Source organism: Rattus rattus, chromosome 1 (genome assembly GCF_011064425.1).
Source record: "Rattus rattus isolate New Zealand chromosome 1, Rrattus_CSIRO_v1, whole genome shotgun sequence".
In the NCBI taxonomy this organism is placed as follows: Eukaryota; Metazoa; Chordata; class Mammalia; order Rodentia; family Muridae; genus Rattus; species Rattus rattus.
In genome coordinates, this window is record NC_046154.1 from 6,764,513 (window position 1) to 6,786,195 (window position 21,683).

The following is a 21,683-nucleotide window of genomic DNA, read 5'->3' on the forward strand; positions in this document are numbered from 1 at the left end:
ACTCTTCTGATTTCCTCACTGCTCCCAGAGTCAAGGCCAGCCTTAAGGATGGGGCCTGTGAGGTCATGTCAGGCACCAGCAGTAGACCCTGGGTGGGGCCTTGCTGACTGTGTGAGGGCCTCTCTCTTTGCTGCCTGCCATGTCTTCTTAAGGTAGGGAAAGCATGGAGACATGAGAAGGGGAAGCAACAGTTTCAGGTTGCCATCATCTGGGGGGAAGAAACTGTTGCTAGCCAAAGGTTCATTGTTGGTAACATCTGTACCTAAAGCAGAGGAAGGCTTTGCCATTCCCATGGGTCTGAGGGGCTGGGGTCCCTGACATGGCTCTGCTCATCTCAATAACACACGTTTGTTGAGAACTACATTCACTCCCCACACACCATACCCTGAACAAAAGAATAAGATGTTCTCCCTGGGCTGGGTATGGTGGCACACACCTTTGATTCCAGTACTTGGTAGATGCAAGTGCATCTGTGGGAGTTTGAGGTAGCCTGGTCTGTATTGTGAGTTCCTGGCCAGCCTGACACATAATGAGACCACTAAAAGATACTCCCCTGCCAAGTGCAACTCTCCTTGTGTTGTCAGTTTCATTCAAACATATTCTACAACGTGCTGGGTACAGGGTGAGGGGGCAGCTAACACTGGCTTTGAGTACTAGATTGTGTCCCCTGAATGAGTATTTAGGGAATAACTCCTATTTACCATATGTGCTGGCCCATAATTAGGTCTGAATATAATTAAAACCACATGTGTCTCTTGTTATGCTGTGTTCCGTTGACATCACTGGGCAGCCTGCTGCTTTCTTAAGGGAAACAGAGGAGCAGTGGATCTGGGACAGAGGTGGTAGGGGTTGGAGGAGACTGGGAGAAGTGGAGGGAGGGAATGTATTGTATGAGGGAATAATAAATAAAAAGACCAGATGCATCATGGGTAGTAAGCCCTGGCTTACACAATCCAAGCCTGTCAATCAAAACAGAACTGTCCTTAGTATGCCCCTTAGCAACAAAACTCCTTCTTTCAGACCTCAAAAACAAAGGCCTGGACAACTACCCAGGGAGCTTGCAGCTCTCTTTGTAATATATCTGACTTACACTGTTGCTTTTTTTTTAAATTAATTATTCGTTTGCATATCATCAATTTATTATGAAAAGGAGATGTGGAAATGATTTACATGATGAGATATGTCAGAACTTTGGTGAAAAGGGCAGCTTCATGCTCAAGAATATCACCAATTCCAAATGAGAAATAACTCTTGTCACCCAGGACCACGCTGGTGCCTCCATGTGCTGGGAAGAACTTTGTCTCCGACTTTGGCTGACCGTCTCTGCTCTTTCTTTAGCACCACATCCCACAGCTACTGTGCCATTGCCTGGAGAGCTTTTCTTTGAAGATTTTTCTGGAGGCATAATGTTGCCTGGTTGGTTAGTTCCAGTTACACCCCTTAAGCCAGTGCTCTGTCAGACCATGGAAAAAGCCTTTTCGGTGATCATCCTGCTATGACGCTCACGGTTGCACATCTGCCTTGGCTAAGGCAATATGACAGGAAGGACAGATCTGCAGTCTAAGTCTCTTGGCCCATGAGTGGCCCAACCCACGTCAGGAGCACTCAGCCCATCATATTAGAGACAGTAGCTCTGCCAGGGAGCAGCCAGTGGTGGTCAGGGCTCTCCTAGGCTTTTCCAAGCTGCCATAAGGTAAACATTTTGCTCATGAGTAAAGTTTGGTAACAACTTTTCAGTCTGTACTCTCTTCTGCAATGTGAAAAATACATTCAGTCTTTCTTCTGGGCCACTTAGTTCCCAACAATAACGACTCTGAGACTAATTAGCTTTGGCTCATTCCCTGACTAGCTCATAACTTATTTAACCCATTCAAATTATTCTATGTCTACCAGGAGGTTAGTTACCTGTCCTCAGCTTCTTGTGTCCAAGTCCTGGGAGAATCCTCTTTAATCTGCACTGAGTTCAGCTCCCTGCTGGTTTACATCTGTCTCCTCAGTGTTCCTGGGTTAATCTCTCTTTATTCTAACCTGAATTCTTCATCTACCTGTTGGTTAGTTACCTCTCCTTCAGTCCTAACCTGCTTCATGCCTCTTGCACATGAATCTCTCTCACCTCTTACTATTTCCCAGAAGCCCTTCTCTTCCTGCCAGTGTCCCACCACCTATTTCCTGCCTCAGCTCATTGGACACAGGATTTTGTATTGACAGGTGACGCTTATAAGAGATTTTTCTCTGCACTGCAATTCTTTCATTATGAACCTGGAAATACCTGGTCCAGGCAGTGACCCCAGGTAACAGATGTCTGTGAAAGACAGAGGGAACTCCTCAGGGTGTATAGGCCATAGCTTGGAGTTGTGTGTCCATCCACAGGCTGTGGTGACAGGTCGAATTCTTCTCTCTTTTTCCTGTCCCAGAGCGAGGCTCTTTCACTCATTTCCTTACATTACCAAGCTCTCCCTGTGGATCTGGGATGGAAGATGTTACATTGTTGCTGACTGAGTCCTCTCTCATCCCCTTTACAGCCGTTGGGTCAGTGGGGATACAGGTGCACTGAAACGTTACATGAAGAACTCTGAACGTTTTCAAGGTAACAAGAGCCATGGCCTTGTGGATATGTTACATAACATGGTGGGTGTCAGACCTCCCCAGGTCAGGTGAGGTCTCTCTTTTTTTTTAAATATTTATTTATTTATTACGTAATTATCTAGAAGTACACTGTAGCTGTCTTCAGACACACCAGAAGAGGGCATCAGATCTCATTACAGATGGTTGTGAGCCACCATGTGGTTGCTGGGATTTGAACTCAGAACCTCAGGAAGAGCAGTCAGTGCTCTTAACCACTGAGCCATCTCTCCAGCCCCAGGTGAGGTCTCTTGGTGACCTTTTGTCACCTCTTTCGGGCCTACCAGGAGAGAGCAGTAAGGATTCTTTAGAAACAACTGAGGTCTGGTAGTGCTGTTCAGTTGACTCTCTTCATGAGGTGTCAGGAGCTGCAATGGGTGGAGAAACTATTCTTGACAGCTTTCTCCACCTCTTCCCTGATTCCTATGTTAGTGTGTTAAGATGCAAATCCATATAGAAGCAGAGCTAGTTGCTCCCCAAATCCCCAAGATCCTCTTGTCCACTTCATTTCTTTAGTTGAGATCAGCTATACCCCTGACCACCCAGGATGAGGGAGTAGAGGATTGGCAGGCACCACCTTAGTGGAAGGACATGGTGTTTGTATAGCACTTGCAGGTGGTTTGTCTCTCACATGGACCAGGAGTCTGTGGAGAACATGGATCCAGCATAGTGGCTGGGGAATGCTGGCTGAGCCCCGGTAACACTCACAGTCCCATCTCGGCGAGCACTCTGCCGTGGAACCACATCCCCAGTTCCTTTCCTCCTCTCCCAGCTCCATGGAGTCTAGCCTCATGGGTGTGGTCCTCACATACCAGCCTCCTAAGTGCTCTCATAATAATATTTGTGTGGCAGACGGTGATGACATACAAAAATGATGGAGGATCGCAGGTTCTGAGGAAGCTTTGTGTGCTTGTACACCGCACATGTTCACTGATTAAACACTGTGTGTCCACCTGCTCAGTGTTTGTCAAAGACAAACACTGAAGGCCTGAGGAGAATGTTGAACTGATTAGTAACTGGTCAATAGCCTCATTCACCGGGGTACCCAGGCCAGAGCACATTTCATTTATGCTGGAAAATGGAGTCCTCTGAGATGACGGAGTGTCTCTTGCTCTCTGACTTGTTGTATGTTGTAGTGGCTAGTGGGATGGCTCAGGGGGTAAAGGCAGTTGGTGAAGACCTGAGTTCAATCCCAAAATCAGCATAAGGGAAGGAGAGAATTGGGTCTGGCAGGTTATCCTGTTACCTCTCTGTGTGCAGACATGTATACACACATGCATGCATGCACACACATACACGAGCACATGTACACACCACACACACATGCATGCATGCACACACATGCACACACATACACAAGCACATGCATATCCACACCACACACACACACACACACACACACATACACACCACACCCCATTACATGCACACACAAATGCACTCTGAATAAATGTAAAAGTTGGGGAAAACACAACACAGATAGAAAAGCCCCAGAGAGAACACCCGCAGAAGCTCACAGCCCATTTAAAAGTATCTTCTGCTTGTTCTGATAAACGTTTTCCTGTAGGGGTTGCCCATCTTCTGAGCTACAGCAGGACTGCCTTCTGCACTGGATCTAGGAGGAGGCACTGATCCCACACTTTGCTGAGGTTCTGAAGTAGAAGGAAGGTGAGCGCCTGTGGCGTTTGGGCACCTTTAGTTGTAGACTAATCAGTAGCCTGTGACATTTAAGTGTTTGAGTACAATAAGCCGTTTTCTGCTTCAGGTAGCCTAGGACGCGTCAGGATCAGCTGTGGGTTCCACATTGGTTCTTGCAGCATCACTTTGTGATCCGTGACGAGGGCCGGTTGGTATCAGGTGCCCAAGTTGATGGCTCCACAGCCTGCTTGCTGACTACTCCCAAAGTCCTGGGCCCCACCTGACCTTCCCGTCTCTCCTCTGTTTGCAGGGAATCAGAGGTTCCGTGTTCATCTCACGGTCAGCCAGGTCAACCAGGAATGCTCCCCAGTGGCTTCCCACGCTCCCAAACTGCCGTTCGAATCTGATTGGTTCATCCGACGAAACGTCACGAAGCCCTGCATCGAGTTTAGGCATGAGGGGTAATGTCACAGACTACACAGAATGGGGCAGGCACAGGGCTTCTGGGCATGCTCAGGACTGCTGTCTATTTGGAAAGCCTTGGCATTTGTATCCGGGCAAGCACATCATGGCACACGTCATGGGGCCGTGGCTTTGGCAACTGTCAGGTTCTGCCCCAGCATTGTCAAGGGCATCAATCTTCATCCCATAAAATGTTCACATCATGAGCTCCTGCACCCTCTGGACACAAAAGCTGAGACTCTCCCAGCCCTCTGCCAGCTCTGCAGACACAACGCAGTCGACCTCTCCCTTGCAGAGCTTCAAAAAGGCCGTTTCCAGCTAAATAAAAACAAACACCACTGTTTTGAGAAACTTTGGGCAAACAGGAAGAAACACAGATGCAAAGTCCTATTTTGAGGGTACCTTGCCTTTCGGGGGGGGTGCACACGAGACGCTGCAGAGCTCCTGTGATCTCATTAAATGGGAACTGGGCCTCAGACCTCGAAGCTGCGTGGGGTGAGTCAGCCTCAAAGCAGCTACTCCTGCCTCTCACTCTGAGGCTCCCGCCTCTGCTTGCCCTTTTGGCTCATTTCGGTAAACATCAGTGACACGGTAGGGACAGCTGCCGGAAAAGAGGATTTTGCGGGAGATGTGATGATCATTAACTGGTTGTTTTCTTTTCCTCTGTGGCTGGGTAATGACATTGCTGTACCCAGGAAAAGCAAGTTCCAGGGCATCTGCCAGTGCCACAAGCCTCTCCTCTATCAACCCAGGGTACGAGCTGTGTGTGGTATCTCTTGATAGTAACCCCAGTGCCAGGGGAAGCTGAGGGAAGAGATTGCCTCAACTTTGAAACAACCTGGGCTACACAAGGAGTTTCTGGCCAGCAGGGTTACTGAGTAAGAACATGGAGGGTTGGTAAGATGGTGTCATAGTTAAGAGAACTCGCTGCTTTTGCGAAGGATAGGTCAGTTCTCAGCACCCACATCAGTGGGCTCAGTACCAGCTTTATTGCCAGTTCTAGATCTGACAGCTTCTTCTGGCCTTGGGCACCCACACATGTGGCATAAGCATGCACACACACAGGAAGGCACACACACACACACACATATAGGAAGACACACACATGCAGGAAGGCATATACACATGTACAGGAAGGCGCATGTACACACACACACACATATAGGAAGGCACACACAGGCAGGAAGGCATATACACATGTGCAGGAAGACACACACACACAAAGGCACACACATGCAGGAAGGCATATACACATGTACAGGAAGGTGCATGTACACACACACACACACACACACACACACACACACCAGAGAGTGGGTAGCAATGGGAGGCCACCTTCCCACTCAAATACTTTTGCTCTTGGGGACTGGATGGGTTTCGAAGAGCACCAGCATCCACAGGAACAAGAAGGCCCAGGGAGGAATCTATCATGTCCATACTGTAAGTTTGCCCTCTGTGAAACTGTCCAGAGGTTCCCCTGCAAAAGCACAGCCATAGGCCACAAAGGTGAGCAAGAGGGACCTCCAGTAAACCAGGGTCCTTGATGAGGCCACAGGGGTCTCTGCTTCTCCAGGATGATGTGGGTGGCATCTCTCTGTTCACTGCGGTTCCCCTGCAAAGAGCAAACCCTGACTCCTTGAAGGGCATTTGCTTGCTGAGGTCTCTGTGGCAACAATCTAGCCTGCTGCTTCCTATAAGCCAGAGCAGATCCAGGGCAGTGCGTCTCAGGCAGCTAAATGCTGGATAAATGACACTGTGTGTTATATGGGCAGCAGACCCGGGACTACCTGCTGCTGGTTCACAGTGGCTAACAGGTGTGAAATAATGTCGCAGATATAACCTTGCCTCTCAGGTCTGGTCTTGCCAAAGTTATTGGGTCTCTGGCTGCCTCCCAGCTGTCTCGTGAAACAATTTCACCTTATCTGTTGGAGTGTGAGCTTCCCTCCTGCTACACAGGTTTCTTCTTTGCAGAGTCTGGGCATAAAGTAGGGAGGCACGGACTTCCTCCTTATCTGGCCCAGAGTGTCAGCTCCTGGGTGTAGGTTGCAGCTAACAAGGTTTGGGTCTTGTCTGGGATTTTATGGCAACCATCTGGAATTCTTGGACATTCTCAGACTAACTCAGCTGGCTTGAATTTAGAAGCAAAAGGGGGTCCACCTTTGATTTTTCGTTTTGGGGATATCGTCATTAAGTATTCCAGAAGGTAGGATGAGACTAGACCCAGATGCTGGAGAAGTGGATTTCTTCTCTCTTCTCTCTTCTCTCTTCTCTCTTCTCTCTTCTCTCTCTCTCCCTCTCTCTCTCTCTCTCTCTCTCTCTCTCTCTCTCTCTCTCTCTCTCTCTCTTGCACAAGAGTTCAGACCCCCTGCAAAGATAAAGACACAGTCAATACTGCACACAAGACTTTTGAAACCAGTCGACAGGCAGAGTCCCCAAGATCAACCCCAGGTTCCACGTCCCCAGAGGGACTTGTCAAAACCCGACGGTTGTTACGGTCTCAGAGACGGTTTCTTAGGAGGACAGAACATAGGGTAAGACTGACCGTGTTGGGGTGGGGATGGGAGTGAGGGCGGGCTTCAGGAAAGGGCCAGGAGCAGAACGTTCTGTGCTGTCTCCCAGGGGTCATTCTCCTGACGGAGGTGTGGCAAGGCGTAAGACTCACGTCTGGAGTTTTTATTAAGTTGCCCGAGGAGACCTGACTGGTGGCTACGAGCGGCTGTCACAGTCTCTCCGTTTTGACTGGTATTCGTGACCCGATGTGTCCTTCTGGGTTGGCCAATTCTGCATTTGGTGTGGCTCTTACCACCCTAAATAACATTAGTCTATCCAGGGTGACCCAACTCTCCAGTCAGAGTGTGGATTCTGCTGGGGCACCTTAGGGGTGATGTTCCGTGGAAGCTGAGGACAAACACAGGGTACCATCTGGGATAACAGTGGCATTCTTCACCTTACACAGCCCTCTAGAGCACAGCACACACCAAGGGGAGGGGGAAGATGAGAGAACACAGCCCTGCTGGGTCTCTAATTCCCCTCTCAGAGGCTGCCTGGTGCTTTCTTTCTTTTCTTTTATTTTTTTTTAAAGATTTATTTATTTATTTTCTGTATGTGAGTACACTCTCGCTGTCCTCAGATACACCAGAAGAGGGCATCAGATCCCATTACAGATGGTTGTGAGCCACCATGTGGTTGCTGGGATTTGAACTCAGGACCTCTGGAAGAGCAGTCAGTGCTCTTAACCGCTGAGCCATCTCTCCAGCCCTGCCTGGTGCTTTCTTCTCTTACTTTTTCTTTTTTTTCAACCTCTGTTGAAATTCCCGCATGCCCCTGATGACAAAGGGGAATTTTTTTTTTTGGTAGAACGTTTTCCTCTGAGGGAAATAGGCACCCTGCCTTTCTCTCAGCAAGAGAGGAATGTTCTTCTGGATACTTTTAAAATTCACTAAAAAAGAAAAAAAATCTTTTGGCTCTTTTGCTAAGGGGAAGCAACCTTCCAACAGAGAGACACACAGATAATGTCCTTTGAATGTGGGCACAAAGCCTAAATCAGGCCCCAGGGGACACCACACTTGCTAATGGACTCCACCCTCTCTTAGAGGTGGAAAACTAGCCTCTCCCTCCCTAGGGCCCCTGGAGCCCCAGTTGGGCTTCTCTCTTCCACCGCCCTGGCATGACCTCAGGGTGGGTGGATGACCAACCTTCCCTGTCAAGCTATGAACTCATCCAGTGGTGGCTTCTGTGAGCCTCCTGCGTTCCACCCTGAGGCGGCAGGGGAGTTCTGTTGGGGTTGGGGGAAGGGTGTTGTTATTGTTCTGCACACAGCATCCCTCATGCCCGTGGTCTCTGTGGGTACCCACAGGCCGGGCACTGCAGTAGAAGATGTTCTCTGTTCGAACTCTGGTGGGGTGGTTGGGAAGGATGTTCTCACAGTGCTTTAGACTTTGCAGCAGGAGGGACTCCTGACACAGAGACTGCAGTGTCCCTATCAAGCTCCCTTGGCCTAGGCCCAGAATATCCACTTGTTCTACCTGAGTCTTTATTCTTAGGATTCTCTCTCTCTCTCTCTCTCTCTCTCTCTCTCTCTCTCTCTCTCTCTCTCTCTCTCTCGTGTGTGTGTGTGTGTGTGTGTGTGTGTGTGCAAGCATGTGTGTACACGCACACGAGCTATCACACATGCAGGCTGGGGCCAGAGATAGACTAGAGGATAAACTACTAGATCCCAGGGTCTCCTGAGAGAGAAGGTAAGTAGTCTTAGACTTTGCATGATGCCCCCAACTTGGAGGCTCAGCCTGGGGAGTGCCTGGGGAGTCTGGGACAGCAGCAACCGAGGTTCGAAGAAGCGGTCCCCGATGAAGTTATGGCCATCCTGTGGCTTGGCTCCATATTGATAGGGACAGAGATAATCATGTCTATGCGTTTGGATTTCATATGGCGTAGGTCAGCACTAGTTCTGTGTGACACCACGACAGTGCCCTACGGTACACACTGTCTATCTTTCGTGACGCCATCAAGCACATGGAGGGAGGGGACCTCACCCAAGATCCCCTGCAAGTAGGTGCCAAGGTCACACAAAGTGCTTTGGACCCACTGAAGCCTGTGTCTCTGGTCACCAACACCAGGGGGCAGAATGAGACAGGAGAACAGGCAGGCTGCTGCAGATCTGCCCACCTCCCATCCACTCTAGTGACAGCCTCTGAGATCCAACCTCTCAGGTGCCCTAGAGGAAGTGGCACGGGCATCAGGTGAAGCACAGAGAAAGCAGTTCCTTTCCCAATGGCTTTCAGAATCTTCCGAGACGGATGGACATAGGAGTAGAAGAAACACCTGTGGAAAATGTGAGTCTTGAGCGTTGGGGTTCCTGAAAGGTCCCGAGAGAGGGAGCATCAAACATGTATCAGCAAGAAGAGGCAATGTAGAAGCCTGCAGAATTGGTACCCCGCTCACAAACCACGCCCACAAACCACGCCCACAGCCCCCGAGCCTGTCTGCCGATATCTGGCCCGGAAACCGTCTTCACTTGTGTTCTCAGGGCACATGTCCGACTGCCTTGGGCTTCTGGATGCCTCGTGGTTTTGCTGGGGAAATTACCTTCCAGTGCCATCCCTGGGTGGCCTATTCTCGGGTCTCTTGACTCTCTCAGCTTTCTCCTTCACTGGCAGCAACACTGTCCTGCATGCGGAAGAAGCCCAGCCCCTTCACTGAGCCCTCTGGGCAATCCGGTCATCTATATCACACTGGGCTCCGGTCCTCAGGAGACCACAAAGGTTCAGGACCCCAGGTGGGTCCTCTGGCATCCCCTTCTCCGGAAACCCCATTCTCATGGCACCTACTAGGATTTCATCTCTTGAGATCCGTTAAATCACTGGGAAACGCTCAAGGGTGTGCTGGTCTACACCAGGAAATCGAGGCTTAGAGTTACACAGCTCGGGCTGAGCCTTGGGTGGGATGAGGTGCGTGTCTGCGTGTACACTCTGTTGGAGTAGTCCTTCCTATCTTCCTATAAACCGTTTGTTCTCCCCAACGTCTTTCTCAGTGTTACCCTTCTTTCTCCTGTCTCCAGCCTTCTTCCCCTCGGCTTCTTGGCCATGACTCCTGTCGGGAAGTAGTCCGTGTTCCACCCAAGCCTGCGGGAGGATTCTCTTCCACCAGCCTGGACCCTGCCTCCTGTTTAAGGAGGCTGGAATGAGCTTTCGGTTTTTTCAGAGCCTTTGGAGTGCTGTCTGGAGAGACCCACTCTTACATAATGTGGATTGTTACTGCACACTTGTGTGCCGGCGAAGTGTAGCCAGGCGTGCACACCTCAGTACCTTTATCCCAGACCTTCCCTTGACTAGGCACAGAAGCAGATGGAGTTAGATATACGGGTTGACTGTGGATACCAATCTATAGGAGAAGGGTAAGCTGGCACGGGCTTGCTTCTCGTAAGACTGGAGTCCATGCTGGGTAAGGAAGGGAGTGTCTATAATTCTGAACTGCCATCCATGTTGTGGGGTCAGGCAGTGCCCCTGAGTGTTGCAGGAGAGTCGGCCATGAGACTCTCCTGAGAACCAAAGCAGAGAGCAGAATGGAAGGGTGTCTCTGATCCTGTCCTTGCCCAGGCTGGCTGCTGCCTATGGGTCAGGGCAGCTGGCTGGGGCCCAACTGCTAATGCAAATGCAGATGTGGCACGGCTGTCCCATGCCTAATAGTACATGTGTTACCAGGGGCTTCTGGGAGAGCCCAGTCCATAAGAATGGAGTGCAGTGTGAAACACACCTAAGCTATCACGCTGGTTGACACTTAAGTCACTTAGGCCAGGGCACATGCCTACAGCTTCATCTCCCCAGCCCCATGCAGAGCGCTGGGTCATACATCCCAGTGTGCCCTGAGTGGTCCCAGGGTGAGGTGATTTCTTTTGTGTGCCCCGTCCTTTAAAGGATCTCCAGTTGCTAGTCAGCTGGCCCTTTAAGAGAACTGCTTGACCTTCAGTGTCATTGCCTCTTAGACTTCTGGGAACAGGAGAAGATGTGAAAAACCAGCAAAGGCTGAGAAAGGAAGACTAGGTTCCAGGTGGCAGAAGAATAAAGCCAGAGAAGACGGTTGATGCAGGAAGAAGGAAGACTGGATAGGGCTAGAGGAGAGAAGACAGTCTGAGAAGAAGAGAGACTGAGCAGAGTGGACATAGGAGACTGTTGAGCCAGGAGAAGCTGAGCTGAGGCTAGAGAAGCTGAGCTGAGGCAGGAGAAGCTAAGCTGAGCCTGGAGAAGCTGAGTTGAGCCAGGAGAAGCTGAGCTGAGCCAGGAGAAGCTGAGCTGAGCCTGGAGAAGTTGAGCGAGCAGAAGCTGAGCTGAGTCTGGAGAACCTATGCTAGCTAGCTGAGCCTGGAGAAGCTGAGCTGAGCCTGGAGAAGCTGAGTGAGCAGAAGCTGAGCTGAGCCTGGAGAAGCTGAGTTGAGCCTGGAGAAGCTGAGTTGAGCAGAAGCTGAACTGAGCAGAAGCTGAGCTGAGCCTGAGAAGCTGAGTTGAGAGGAGAAGCTGAGTTGAGCCTGGAGAAGCTGAGTTGAGCCTGGAGAAGCTGAGCTGAGCAGGAGAAGCTGAGCTGAGCCTGGAGAAGCTGAGTTGAGACAGGAGAAGCTGAGCTGAGCAGGAGAAGCTGAGCTGAGCAGGAGAAGCTGAGCTGAGCCTGGAGAAGCTGAGCTGAGACAGGGACGATATTGTTAGAAGGCAGTGGAAGGTAGATTGGGTTAGCAGAGTGAGAAGACAGTTGGCGACAGTTGAGCCAGGAGAAGCTGAGCTGAGCAGACAGACTAGAGCAGTTGCTACAGTTTGGAGCAGCTGGTACTGGGAAAACTGGGCAAAGGGACTGTTTAAGCAGACTGTTGGGTACTGCGGGAGGAACAGTTGGAAGGAACGTTTGAAGGGGCTGGGCTGGAATCTGGAGGAGGGCTGGAGGGAGTTAAGAGAATTGGTTGCTGTTTGTAAGAAAAGGAGGCATTAAAAAAAGGTTTAAAAGAAAAAAAACCAAAATAAATAATTTTTTAAAAAAGCCCACACATTTTACGCCAAGGGAACATTTCGTTAACTTGACAGCCATATTCTCCTTGGATTTCAGGTGGTCTGCAGGATCTCTGCCACCTATGGAGAGTTCATGACGCCCTTGTCACTAGGCTGTCTGCTCTCTGGTGTCATAGGCTCTACCCCTCAGAGCTCTGGGGGTCCACAGTCAAAAGGAACTCGGCTGCCTCGCTCCAGGATGTGGACATCTCGTGTCTGTGCAGATGTGGGATGTTTCCTTGTGGATGTGAGGCTTCCATGTTGGCCTTTCCAGTTCCCATTCTCCGGCCCTAACTACTGAGGCTCTGAGCAGCTTGAGATTGAGTTTCTCCTCTGGCCTCAGGTCATCCCTGTGTCTGGCTGGAACCTGGGCAGGAATGTGTCCCTGGTGCCCTAAAGCTGGCTGCTCACATATCCATCTGTAAGTGACTTCTACTCACTTCTGTGAGAGGGATCTGCTATGAGGAAGTAGGGGCTTGAGGCGGGGGAAGACTCAGGGGACCATGAGGGGCCACCCCTATGTCTGAAATTTAGTACTGTCTTCTGTCTGGCTCCTGGCTTCTTTGGAGACTGGCGCTGATATCTGACCCTTAGGTTCCTAGGCAGAGTTGGCTCTGGTCATCAGACCACATCAGAGGCAATTGAGTCACCTCAACCTCGTTGCCCCCAGGAGCTTCCTTTGATGCCTGTCCTGCTCAGTAATACACTGTTCTCAAGCACCGTCAAGGAAATGTTTCTTTGGTGGCCATCATGCATAGTGACATTCTGTCCTCAGGGACCCCAGGGCTATGCTTGATTCCCTCTAGAGACTGTTGGATATCCCTCTGGAGTTATATTTCCCACCCCACCATGTTCCGAGAGTCCTAACCTTCCACCTCTTATTCAACATGCCTGGGTCAGACTCAGACCATGGTTGAAAAACCTGCCTCTGTCCTGTCCTGGGCTAGGTAGACAGACACACCGTGGCCTCTCACAAGCCAGAGAGCTGGGGAACATTCCTCACTTGGCCAACACTGTATCAGCCAGGCTGGGAGCTGCATACCCCAGAACCTGTCTCCTGGGGTGTCTGGGGGTTCTGGTGAGACCGATGTGAGGGCTTCAGGGTGGATTGGTTCCCAGGTGGCCAAGGGTCAACTGCAGTGACATCGGACTCAATAGATTCATCAGTCCCTCCTCAGCGTCCACACCAAGGGGACTGCTTTGGGAATAGACATCCATTTTCAGCTCCCAGGACACCTTCCAAGTTTCCACTGCTCCTGACCTTTGGGCTGTGGGGCCATGGTTTCTCCTATCCCCTTTCTAAGTTTTCCAACCCCTACCATTCTGATTTCTACACGGAACCCCCTTCCCCTATATCCACACTGCATTTCAGATCTCTGTAGGAACTGCTACCCACTGGCATGGGGACAGAGTTCTAGGAAGGGGTACCGCTGCTCATAAAAGAGATGTGGAAGCCACAGAAAAGTCTGCCCCTCCCCACACCCTGAATCTGACTGCCACCACCACGGAGCGTTTTGGTATACAGTCATGGGGTACATTTCTGAAAGGAAGGAAATCCTGGCGGGGTGCTGTGGGTGTCTTATGCCCAGTCCTGATGCTTCCTTCAAGGTGGAAGTGGCCCCTTCATGGATTATGGCCTCTTGTCCTGGGTGGACTTAAGCCCATGGTGTGCTTGGCTCTTCAGATATAGACAGAATTCAAGAATACATGAGGTGATAGGATTGGACCCCTCTCCCTGCTCCCTCTGAACCAGGTCTGGGTGAAGCAGTGAGCCATGCAGTCTCCCCAGTCTCCCCTCCTTTTGCTAGGAGGGTTTCACTAGGTCTGCTCTGGGGCTGAAGGCCTGTTCGGATCTCTCCCCAAAGCTGTGAATACAGCAATCAAATCAGTCATTGCAATGGCCTGTTGACTCCCGTGGTTCATTCTTTACCTGGTTCGTAGCTTGGGTTGGAAGATAGGTGGTGTCATTTGGGTCTCTGTATTAGTCATGGCTCTCTAGAGCCACAGAACTTATGAAATGTCTCTATATTATATTAAGGGAATTTGTCATAATGACTTGAAGTCTGTAGTCCAACTACCCCAACAATGGGCAGCCGTGAATGGGAAGTCCAAGAGTCTAGTAGTTGCTCAGTCCCTCGGGGCTAGCAGTTTCAGCTGTTCCTCTGTAGAAGTTGGTTCCAGCAGAGGTGCTGGCGAGCAAATGCAAGCAGGTAAGAAAGAGCGAATCTTCCTTCTTCCGTCGTCCTTATGTAGGCCTCCAGCAGAAGGTGCAGCCCAGATTAAAGGTGGGCACCACCAGGCCTGGATCTGAAACTTGCTTTGTCTCGAACTGGCCTCGAACCCAGAGATCTCCTTGCCCCAATCTCCTGGGACTAAATGCATGTATTACCTAGCCTGGGCCTAAGCTTTTCACGGCCACTATGCCTCATCATCTTCATTTCAAGATCCAGGCCAGATGCCTGTGTCTTTCCAGCCTCAAGATCTGGATCACGGGTGAGCACTCCAATTCTGGATTGTAGTTCATTCCAGATGCAGTCAGGTTGACAACCAGGAAGAGCCGTCACGGGGTCATCAGAGGTCTCAACAGAAGTCAGGCTTCGAGACAGCATTTTAAAGGATCATTGTTTCCTCCTGCCTTGGTGTCTCTGTCATTGTAAATGAAATACTGGCCCTGGCAGTAGCAAACCCGAGTTTGAATCCAGGGGCCGCCTCATACCTGCTGTATAGCCTGGGCACCGATGCCTTCCCCAACCCAATGTCCCTCCTGTGAAGTCAGGAACTGTGAAACTCATCATTGGCTTATGAATTAGGTGGGGTGCACTGAATGTGCAGGTGCCCTGTCAACATGGCTATCCTGCCTGCTGACCTGCAACATCCAACCAAAGGTCCCCCTTTATATGTGCCCTGGCAGTAGGTACCACATGCTTAGCCTTGAAACCCCTGTCCAACACACCAACAAAAGATCAGCCCAGGAAAGAACTGGGGTCCTTTCATGGCTACAAGCAGCCTCTGACTTCTACAGAAGGACAGACAGCCATGCTAAAAAGGAGCAGCCCTTTTGGGAATGGGAAATGTCCCAGGTGCAGCAACAGGTCTAAGGGTCATCCCGTCACCCGGGGCAACACCCCAGGGACCACGCTGTGTGGGAAACCACAGGCATCCTGCTGAGCCAGAAGGTGGCTCGGGAGAGCTCATCTCTGGCAGTGAGGACGTTTAGAGACAGCAGATCAATCATTTTTGTCTGTTTTTCTTCTCTGTGTATGTACAAAAAAGAGATAATAAAATCTCCCAGTAAAATTAAGTGTTCCCAATAAGGATTCTAAAAGTGGTATGTGAGGGTTTAATAGGCTGTTTTGTTTTCGTTTTTTCCTTCGGTGGCCCATCGCATGACAGCCGACAGTAGAGATTGGATGGAATGTAGTATTCGTTCCAGACCCAGATCTGACTTAAAAAGTTCAGCCCAGCTGTTCCAACAGCCCTGTGAGCTTGACTGCAGCATCGCTTAATCCCTTTGAGCGTCAGTTTCCTCATCGACCTTGGGGTAAGGGGAGAATAGGGCTCTTTGAATTCTAGGTGAAAACGTAAAACAACTCAAACTGGCTCAAGCTAAAGAAAGGGTCGAAGCGCATCTCCTTCCAACCGCAGGTTCCAGATGCCATCTCTCCTAGGCTTCAGTAGTGTTTCAGGATCTCAGAGCTCACTGCCAGATCCCAGCCTCTCTGGGCTGGTCTGCCATTCCTGTGCTCTGATTGGGTACCAGGCCCCACCATGAGCCAATCCTCATTGCCAGGAAATGGCTGGAACCTGATTGGTCAGATCTGCCAAGGCGCTGAGGGTGGAGTCAGTTCCACCCTCTTGAAGTCTTCACAGCCAAAAGTTGGTGGGTGCTCCCTAGGGTGCCCAAACCCAACCTCATAGATCACCACGCCTGCTCCCATATAGATAGGTTTGTGCATGCTGGTAACAGGGGTTGCCATATAGTGGGGCTCCGTAAGGTCGATCTTCCTTTCCTCACATTGGCGGCGATCTGTTCTTTGGGACTCACCAGGGGCCGGTCACACAGGTGTGTAGGTATGGAGGTGAGGTGAGGAGGGGTGTGGGCATTCAGAAGGGGACTCCTACAAGTAATAGCCTGTTCCCAGAAAGAGGGGTTCAGACTTTTTCTCCTAGGCAGACTGTGCACAACTCTCGTGGGATGGGCGTAGAGGAAACATCTGGATGGCATCACTGCGGACTCTGCAGGTGGGGGAGTTGGCACTCAACTTCCTCTTCTGGGATAAGCACCCGTGTGGAATGGAAGTCAGCGCTTGGAGATACTTGCTGAGACCCAGGGAGCATGTGTCCTAAGAACCGCCTGAGCTGCTTCCAGATGGAATTCTCTCCTAAAACCTTTGCTACAAACATCCAAACGTATGGCGTTAGAGCAGGTGGTGATCAGACAGCTGAGAGGAAGAGCTTGGAAATGGGGGCTGCTGGCAGGATAAGGGATCATCACACCGGGCTCACTAAGGAGGCAGAGGCCTTTTTGAGGTGGGTACAGAGAACTCGGTGCAGAACGTTCCTTATCCATTTCCCTCCCACCTCTGGACCCCTATCCAGACATTAACCAGCTACAAAGGGATCAACTTCTACAGTGCTATTTGTGGCTTTCATGGCCCACGTGGGTCTCCTACTTGGTACAGAGGATGCCTTTGTGTACCAGGAAGGCCAGCAGAGGAGGCCGTCCCCTCCTGCCATTTAATCCCAGCCCACAGCATCAGCTGCCTTTGCAGGGACAATTCCTTTCCTTTCCAAATAGGGACTCAAAAGCTATCCGTGTTTTGCTGCTCCCATACCTTCGGAGCTGTGGTGTGTGTGGGGGGCAGCTGATGCTCTTCCCTGCCCCAGGAAACCATTCTACGGGAACAGGAAGCACACGGGAAATGGGGATTGGGTTTACCTCAAGAGACCCACACTTCTTTTAGTTGATCTGGTGACAGACGCAAGTTGGCACAGTGGCTGGCCCCACAGGACCCCAGCAGGCAAAGGCTGACCAATTACGGTGGACTGGGCGCTACTCACATTATAAAGGTGCTCGGACTTCGACGGACAGACATGATTAGAGGAGGATGTTTGCACCCAAGCCACCTTCCGCGCACGTACTGCAGATGGAAGAGTATATGGCTCTCTCGGAGGAAGACAAGAGTCCCAATCATCCTGTACCAGCTACCGTTGGCTGCCCCATCCTTTCCGTATCTTGCCTTCTATATCTCCTTGGCCTTCTGCCTTTTCTCAGTTTCTGGGTCCTCACCCTTGCGCACCACTTCGCTGGGTGGACTCTGCATATCCGAGAGTGTATCGTATTGTTAGCGCCTGCGCCACACCTGCCAGGTGCCCATTGGCTGGCACTGACCGGCTCAGCAGTGAAGGTTTGGAGGTGACACTGTGCCACAATGTTCCAGTGGCCTTAGAGAGGGCACCCACCCCTGCCCCTCTCCTTTTGGGAAGGCTGCAGGCCAGATCATGGCAGGAAGGTTTCTTAAAGCCGCCTTGAGTGTCTGGGAGACAGTGCAACCATGAGGTGCTTTTTCTGAAAATTCAAGGATCTGGGTTTGAACCTCAGAGACCCATGAGAAAAGAAACAGCCAGGGCGTGTGGTTCTAATCGCAGAGCTGGGGAGGTGGAGACAGGGGGATGCCTACTTGCTGGTAAGTCTAGCCTACTTGGCAAGTGACAGACTGTAACTTTAACTTATTTTTAAACCTTATTTTTAGCTATGGTTCTTTAGCGCCTTAACTTCCCTGATAGCCCACGATTCACCAGAGATAGTGGGAAAGAAAGGTTGTGGGGGAAGTGGACCTGTTTAGAAAGGTTCTTTGGAGCAACTCCTGTCTGTGTTGTCTGGAAATCAATTCAGTTCACAGGTCAGCAGTGGCAGCTCCATCCACTGGAAAACACCTCACAGATAGAGCAGCAAGCCAGTTCTGTAGAGCCGGGTTAGCAACAGTGGTGACACGATCTGGCAGAGACAACCAGGCCTCAGCCTCAGCACCAGTCAGCAGGAGGGACCAACAGGAACACCAGGAGAAGTTCTCGGCGGTGCCTCTCTCAGGGAAGCAAAGATCAGGGAAGACTCGAGACCCACAAGAATTGCACGCCTAGCTGTACCAGCAAGCCACGCTCAGCCGCTGTCACTGTCTGTTGAGTCCTATTTATAATCTCCAAAGGTCACGTGTCCTCCACGTGCCTTGCCTCAGCACGTGCATCCAATCTGCCTGAGTCCACAGAAGTGGCAACAAACTGCAGCTCACCACCAGAGATTTTTTTGGTGCATTTCTCTCTATGGAATCCCGACAAGTGCAGCTCAACCATGTAAGGCAGACCAGTACATGTGTGTTGTTAGCAAAGAAATCCTTCATCACGTGTCCTTTCACATGCTTGCTTTAGCAGAACATCCTCTCTCTCTCTCTCTCTCTCTCTCTCTCTCTCTCTCTCTCTCTCATGTCTGCTTCAGAAAAGCATCCCTTCATAACTCTGCCTTAGCCTTTCACACCTGTATCCACTTTAATGAAGCACTTCATGTGTTTGCCACGGCAAAAACACCATCCAACTGACTTCCCAAAGAACCCTTAAGTCCCCACTTCAACAGATCAATGTGAGACCTGTCTTAGGAAACGATGTGGGTATCATCCCAAGAGAGGACTGCCTGAGGTTGGCCTTTGGCCTCTATATGTACATGCACACCACACACACACACACACACACGCACGCACACACAGAGAGAGAGAGACAGAGAGACAGAGAGAGACAGAGAGACAGAGAGACTGAGAGACTGTCTCTCTCATACAGAGACAGAGTGAGACAGAGGGAGAGAGTGATGTACACACATAAACACACATACAAAAACAAAATCAATAAAACCTTGCATTGATTGAATGCATCAGAATGTTAGCCACAACTTCTGACTAGAGTGGAGACCTGCAACTTCTGATGGGTAATAACTCCTGTCTCATCTCTTCCTCTGGGTCAGGACCACATGGGCACATTCACTTGCCAAAATCCTTTAAAATGTTAAATGTTCCAACAGGTGGGTCTTTTTTTTTTTTTTTTTTTTTTTTTAATGGATGTAGTGGGAATGGCCATGAGATTTTTTTTAAAGACTTATTTATTATATAGAAGTACACCGTAACTGTCTTCAGACACACCAGAAGAGGGCATCGGATCTCATTACAGATGTTGTGAGCCACTATGTGGGTGCTGGGATTTGAACTCAGGACCTCTGGAAGAGCAATTGGTGCTCTTAACCGCTGAGCCATCTCTCCAGCACTGGCCATGAGACTTGAATGAGGTGGTTCATATACATCTTCAGGTCCTGGGGATCTGAACTCAGGTCATCACAGGTGCATATGTGTCTTATGCACTGAGACATTTCCTAACCTCCTAGTGCCCTTCCTACCTTGTATCCCAGACTGAGAAATACAGTCACTTGGGTAGTTTTTAGTCAAGGTCTCTATTCCTGCATAAACATCATGACCAAGAAGCAAGTTGGGGAGGAAAGGGTTTATTCAGCTTATACTTCCACATTGTTGTTCATCACCAAAGGAAGTCAGAACTGGAACTCAAGCAGGTCAGGTAGCAGCAGTTGATGCCATGGAGGGACATTACTTACTGGCTTGCTTCTCCTGGTTTGCTCTGCTCAGCTTGCTCTCTTATAGAACCCAAAGCTACCAGCCCAGGGATGGCACCACCCACCATGGACTGGGTCCGCCCACCTTGATCACTAGTTGAGAAAATGCCTTACAGCTGGATCTCATGGAGGCATTTCCTCAAGGGAGGCTCTTTTCTCTGTGATAACTTCAGCTTGTGTTAAGTTGGCACACAAAACCAGCCAGTACAGGTAGTCACAGCATAGACCGACCATTTCCTGTCCACCACTCACAGGTCCCAGGTGGGAAGGTTGACATTGGCTGGGAGCAAGTCTGTGTCTCTCCTCACAGACGCATGGATGTCTATAAATACCTGTGGAATGACGTATGGAGGACAGCGAGATTCCTCACAATCAACCTCATGTTGCTATAGCAATGCCATGGACTGGTAATTTATGAAATGAAACACTTCCGACAGCTCTGGCAGCTGCTAGAGCCAAGGCTGAAGGATGGCTCTTTCTTTGAGGCAGGGTCTTGGTAGGTAGTCCTTGATGACCTCAACTTAGTGTCTCAGTTAGGGTTTTACTGCTGTGAACAGACACCATGACCAAGGCAACTCTTAAAAAGACATTAATTGGAACTGGCTTACAGCTTCAGAAGTTCAGTCCATTATCATCAAGGCGGGAGCATGGCAGCATCCAGGCAGGCATGGTGCAGGAGGAGCTGAGAGTTCTACATCTTCATCTGAAGGCTGCTAGCAGAATACTGACTGATAGGCAGCTAGTAGGAGGATCTTGAAGCCCACACCCACAGTGATGCATCTACTCCAACAAGGCCACATCTAGTCCAACAAGGCCACACCCCCTCCAACAAGGCCACACCCTCTCCAACAAGGCCACACCTACTCCAACAAGGCCACACCTCCAAATAGTGCCACTCCCTGGGCCAAGCATATTCAGACCATGACACTTAGGATCTTCCTCTCTCAGCCTCTCAACTGCTGGGATGACAGGCATGTGATGCCCGCTGGGTGTGCTGGTTAGTTTTAGTTTCCTTTAGTTTCATTTAGTTTTTGTCAAGTTGACACATGCCAGGGTTACCTGGCAAGAGAGAACTTCAGTTGAGGACATCCTCCATTGGATTGGCCTATGGACAATGACTCTAGGGCATTTGCTTCATCAATGGGTATGGGAGAGCCCAGATCACTACAGGTGGTGCCACCCCTGGGCAGGTGGTCCTGCGGTCCTGCTCAGGGCCCACTGAGCAAGCCAATAAGCAGCACTCCTCCATGGTCTCTACTTCACTTCTCACCTCCAGGTTGCTGTGTGAGTTCCTGCCTTGGCTTCCCTCCATGATAAACTATGATGTGGAAGTAAAAGCTAAACTTTTCCTCCAAGGTTGCTTTGGTTCTAGTGTTCAACACAGTAGGGGGAGGCAAGCCAGGACGGATGGCCCCGATAGAGGCTTCTGTAGGAAGTAAGCCATGACGGACGGCAGCGATAGAGGCTTCTTTCTGTGTCACTGCTTCTCGTCACGGTGGAGGAGGCCACCACAAGGCTGGAGAAATGTGTCCTCTCATCTCTGTTCCCCTACTATTAACCCCTGGTCCCATCATGGACCCTGACCCAGTCACCTGGCCTTCTCTAGCCCCCATTACCTCCAGATAGCATCAACATTCGAATGTGGGGACTAAGCTTTCGATATGTAAGCTTTGGGGACACATTCAGGTCACAGCACTGATGGTTACGATTCTATTAGCAGTTTGACACCATAACAAAAACCACACGCAGAAAACCACAGCAAGCAC